We start from the raw sequence: 5693 nt of genomic DNA on the forward strand, positions 1-5693 counted from the left end.
AAAAATCGCCTGCTATCAATTTTTTCGAAATGAAACGCGTCTAGCAAAAGACCCACCCTTACAAACTGAATATAAAAGAGTATTATCTGAGTACGAAATTTTAGGACATATGACGCGAATTTCCGACCATATTCCGAGTTATGAATGTGAGAATTATTTTCTACCTCATCATGCTGTCCGGAAAGAAGAGATCACCACCACCAAAGTACGGGTGGTTTTCAACGCATCATGTCCGACTGCGAATGGGGTGAGTCTTAATGACGTGATCCATCCTGGTCCAGTCCTTCAAAATGATTTAACAACTTTAATACTTCGGTGGAGGTTATTTAAGTATGTTTTTAATAGCGACATCGAAAAGATGTATCGCCAAATTTTACTAAATTCTGACCAAACCAAGTATCAGCGTATAATTTTCCGAACAAGCTCAACCGAACCAATTGGTCTTTATGAGCTAAATACTGTGACTTTCGGTGTCAATTGCGCACCTTACCTCGCGATTAGAATACTGCTCCAATTAGCTGACGACGTAGAAGACTCACACCCCATTGCGTCGGATATCTTAAGAAAATTCATGTATGTTGATGATGTTTTAGCAGGCGGACACACTATCGAATCTGCTGTCAAGGCAAAGGACGAAATCACAAGAATTTTGCATACTGCCGGGTTCCCTTTGAGGAAATGGACTGCCAACTGCAGCGAAATATTACATGGTATACCGAAATCTTATCTGCTGAAAGAAGATTTCTTGGATTTCGAAGATACCAGCACAGTCAAAGCTCTAGGGATTAGGTGGAACGCCCATTCGGATCATTTTTATTTTACGGCCAAGCCAATTGAGAATCAGGTTAGCTATACAAAACGAGCAATACTATCGGCTATTGCCAAATTATTCGATCCATTAGGGTGGCTTGCACCGTTTGTAATTACCGCAAAAATGTTGATGCAAAATATTTGGTTAGAAGGAACAGGGTGGGACGAAACAGTATCATCCACAACCCTAGATCGCTGGCAAAACTTCAAGAAAAGCTATAGCCACATAGAAGAGATTCGTATCCCCCGTTGGGTATACTTTTCACCGACAGCCGAAGTTGAAATTCACGGGTTTTGCGACGCCTCAGAAAAGGCGTATGCTGCCTGCGTCTATCTTCGCGTCGAAATGGATGGCAGAGTCCTCACAAATCTACTACTAGCTAAAACTAAAGTAGCTCCAGTCAAGACGATTTCTTTGCCACGATTAGAACTCTGTGGAGCGGTTTTACTAGCAGAAATATTGGAATCGATTACCAATAATCTGAACATAGCTCATCTCACGACTCAAATGTAGACGGATTCTACCATTGTCCTCGCCTGGATACGGAAACCTCCGTGCTCTTGGTCGACATTTGTTGCCCATCGAGTAACAAAAATAATTGAAAAGATCGGAAACGAAAATTGGCGTCATGTAGACTCGACGTCAAATCCGTCGGACTTAGCCAGTGAGGTCTTGCAGCCCAAGATTTAGTAGACAATTCCCTGTGGTGGGAGGGTCCTTCTTAGTTCCAAGAAGATACCACAAAATGGCCCACTCAGAAAAACGACTATAATACAGTGATAGAAGAGAAAAGGGTGCAGGTACACGCAACAACAATGTTAGATATCAACGATGATATTATTGAAAGGTTTTCTGATTTCTCGAGAGCTTTGAGAGTTTTATCTTATGTAATGAGATTCTCTCAAAGAACTCACCCAAAAACTAGAGCTTCATTTCAGGCGAAATCTTGTTCAATTTCAGCTGATGAAATTAAAGCAACGATAAACCGCTTGATAACCATCTGCCAGAAAAAGCATTATTGGGAGGAGTATTCAGCACTAAAATCTCAAAAATTAATAGGTTCAAAGAGTGAAGTACTACCCCTTAACCCTTTTATCGATAAAGACGGTATAATGAGGACAGGTGGCCGCCTAGGAGCATCTAGTGATCTCGCCTATAACGAGCGTCACCCAGTTATCCTGCCATATAACTGCCACCTGTCTCGTCTGATAGTCCAGTTCGTCCACAAGGTCTCGCTGCATGGCGAGAATCAGCTCATGCTGCGCCTGATCCGAACACAGTACTGGATACCTAGGGTCAAGAACATGATTAGGTCCACAATTCATAATTGCAAGGTCTGTACGATCTATCGAAAGCGTGCGCAAACACAGCTAATGGGAATTCTTCCCATAGAAAGAACTACATTTTCACGACCGTTTACAAACTCAGGAGTCGACTTTGCAGGACCTTTTGACATAAAGAGCTACAGTGGACGAGGCTGTCGTATGTCCAAAGGATATCTCTGCCTATTCGTCTGTTTCGCAACTAAGGCGATCCATCCAGCATTTGCCAGGCGGAAACTTTGTCGGAGCCTCTAGAGCTCTCAGAGCGGAAATAAAATCTTTTTTGACTGAGTCACGAGATAGAACTTTAACCAAATATGCCCACCAAATGCTTTCGTGGCACTTCATTCCCGCTTCAGCTCTTCACATGGGCGGACTATGGGAGGCGGGAGTGAAAAGTTTTAAAAACCACTTTACGAAAATCGCATCAAACCATAAATATACGTTTGAAGAGTTTACGACTCTTCTATGCCGAATTGAATCCTGTCTGAACTCTCGACCATTAAGCCCCACATCGAACCAACCATCAGACTTGGAGCCACTTACTCCAGGCCATTTTTTGGTTGGTGGACACCTATTAGCTCCACCAGAAATTGATGCTAACGAAAATGCGGCTACGATTGTAAATCGTTGGCAGAGATTGAAGGCTTTACATCACACGTTTTGTAACCGATGGAAATCAGAATACCTATCTGAACTCCAGAAGCGCAACAAATGGAGATATCCTCAAGCCAACATCAAAATCGGAGACCTCGTCATAATTAAGGAAGACAACCTACCACCGAATGAATGGAGACTCGGAAGAGTCGTAAAATTATACCCAGGTTCGGACACTCGGGTACGAGTGGTGGACATCATGACCGAAAGAGGCCAGGTAACCAGACCACTGGTAAAATTGGTCCTACTACCACCCTGCAGTGAACCAAACGAGGAACTAACAGAGTCTTCGTAAATAAATTCTCTGTATTTGCGGCTTCAACATGAAAGCAACTAGGTATTCCACTTCATAGGCACCTAGAGTATTCCACGACTGAAGCTCGCAAACATCACATGTTTCATTCCACTTCATTCAAAATAAATGTACAAATGCTTAGTTGTCTCAAGCGGAAATTTATTGAAAATAGAGATTAGAAACTGCTCTAGTAAACTTTTGTTGAAAACGCATATGGACTACATGCGTGCTTAACAATATCCACGTAATTGTGAGACTCCATTTATACCAATGTATGTTTCTCACACAATTATAGCAACAGTCTCGACTCGACAATCAAGTTAGTAAATATTCTCATCTATTATAATTCTTATACATATATAAAATATTAGCTTCATCAAAGGCTTTGAATGTTGAAATAGTTCAGCATTTAAGGAGTTTTTTTTCTCAATTCGAATCGTTCGCATCATCGAGTTTTAAGCTGTTACCAAAAAAACCAATAAAAGAGACTGTAATTTCATAGCAACTAGCTATAAACGAAATCAACCCCAAGCTAAATAATGAGAAGTCTTAAGGTTATGCATCCCCGAGGTGAGCTTTTAAATAAAAACTTGTATACCAAGGTGATGGTTCTTAGCCCGAGCTCACCCGGGGCGATCTGGTATATAGAACCGACCATCGTAAGATCTAAGCAAATAAGACCAATAAATATTCAGCAGTACATATAAAATACATATAAATCGATAACTGGAAAAGAAGTTTTCTGCTATCAAAATTGCTTAAATCAGTTTGCAGCTCTCAAGAAAAAAATGACAAGGAATACTCCTTATTGTTTCTGTTGCTTGAAAATTTAGTTTTTTAATTATTAAAATTAAATTCAAATTTTAATTAAATTTTTCTTGAGAGCTGGATTCGAAGCTTAAGCAGGCAGAGCTAATACTTGCGCGTAACACAAACAGCTCTGCGATGCCAATAGGTGAATGAATTTCATGACCGAATTAAAAAATATGTAACGTTGACCTGAGCGGCTGAACAGGTAGAAATGTTGCCTACTATCCCTTGGATCGCGTTCAATGTCGGAAGTTCAAATTTATACACAGGAAATGCTTAATTCATCGGCCTGTATATCCATGGACAGCTGTGGTTGAGCACCTAAACTAGGCAGAATAACGATTCTTGTCGATGTGTGGCTGACAACAAACTTACCCTACCAGAACAGTTTTGCGCAAATGAATTGTAATTATAATTCTAAGTTGGCCGAGCGTTTGCCAATAAACAAAATTTGATATGAACCTTGAATAAAGAACTTAAATTATATTTTTTACGAATAAGAGGAGCAGCTTTTAATTTTTGAATTCATCTGCGGTAATGTACTCAGTCTGTTCGGGTAGGGTACACCATATAACCATATAACTTTACATGTATGTACATGTATATGTAGGTTATTAAAACTATAAATATCACGTACCCCTTTACTGATTCTGGGCTCCTAATAATCCTTTAACCGGGAGCATACCTCGACTAACTGTGGCATAGTAGGCTGCAGGAACATTCCAGGTTCATACGAGATCTCATGTCGGTACTTGTCTTGCGAGGAACTGTGTTTGCGAGGATAATGGAAGCGCTGGTACTTTAAATTCATTGCACTCGCAGGAGTTCGTCAAGGACCCAAAACTACTACAAAATTGTAAATAGAAGCTATGTATAGACATCATGCATGGTGATAGTTACCCTCAACTCGGACGCTGATATCACGCCGATAGTGTACCAGGCCCTTAGGCGGACGTAAGTCATCAGCAACCAATCGGTTCATGCACCGAGGCTCATCTCTTGCCATTAGTACCTTTCGTGATTCCGACGAATTTCTCATTGGGGCTATTGTCATAAAAGCAACCGCAATATCACCGACCTCACGAAAATCTGAAGGAATTTTCAAGCGTAATGCACCACTACCGCCTTTAATGGTCATCGCGACTGCTGCCACACTCGCTGTTGAGAGTCGAGCATCATGAATCGCATTCTTGGAGCGCAGGCACCATTGATTCGATGTCGAACCGAACAATGTGCCAATAGTTTATGCGCTCTAGACTTTTATTAAACAAACGCGCTGAATTAACCAACTCTACGAGAATATGCATGCTGGATTGATTTTTGCAAACAGCGTAAACGCTTGCAATTTCGCCGTCACAGGAATTTCGTGTCGTGAAGCAACTCCCGTTCCTACAGCTGAGAACCGGCTAAATAGACTGAACGAAAGAACAAGGTGAAAAACTATTAATAAAAATACTACATATTGCAAAAAACACACTACTCACCGTTCGCCTCGTGTTCATTCAGGAAACTCTTAATTTAGCTGCAATTGATGTTCTTGAAATGTCAATGAAGAACGTAATTTATAATTTACGTTCTTCGGAGGCAACCAGCGTGGCCAGATTGGCCAAACAAAAAATTATAAAATTCGTATACTGAGATAACTCTAATACGCATCGGGTATGTCACCTATGGTAATACATGAATAAACAAAAACAGTAAGAGCACTCTTGCGTTTAAATGAAGTTCCGTATTCTATAAAATTTTATATTCTGTAAACTAATTATAAGCTGTCATACATCTTTGTACTCTGTAAATA

The 5693-nt window shown here is 40.5% G+C and overlaps 1 long non-coding RNA gene across 2 annotated transcripts; it reads right to left on the minus strand.

Annotated features, from left to right (window-relative positions):
• Nucleotides 1–4540: 4540 nt before the first annotated feature.
• LOC118755861 lies at nucleotides 4541–5557 on the minus strand. 2 transcript variants are annotated; one of them, XR_004995073.1, is made up of 3 exons: nucleotides 5380–5557; nucleotides 4796–5310; nucleotides 4541–4738 (listed from the first exon to the last, which is right to left on the minus strand). It is a non-coding gene; the product is annotated as an uncharacterized LOC118755861 (long non-coding RNA). The 2 variants fall into 2 exon arrangements; XR_004995072.1 differs by having other exon boundaries at nucleotides 4541–4741.
• Nucleotides 5558–5693: the final 136 nt, after the last annotated feature.

Source organism: Rhagoletis pomonella, unplaced genomic scaffold (assembly GCF_013731165.1).
Source record: "Rhagoletis pomonella isolate Grant_MI unplaced genomic scaffold, Rhpom_1.0 Rhpom_scaffold_07669, whole genome shotgun sequence".
NCBI lineage: Eukaryota > Metazoa > Arthropoda > Insecta > Diptera > Tephritidae > Rhagoletis > Rhagoletis pomonella.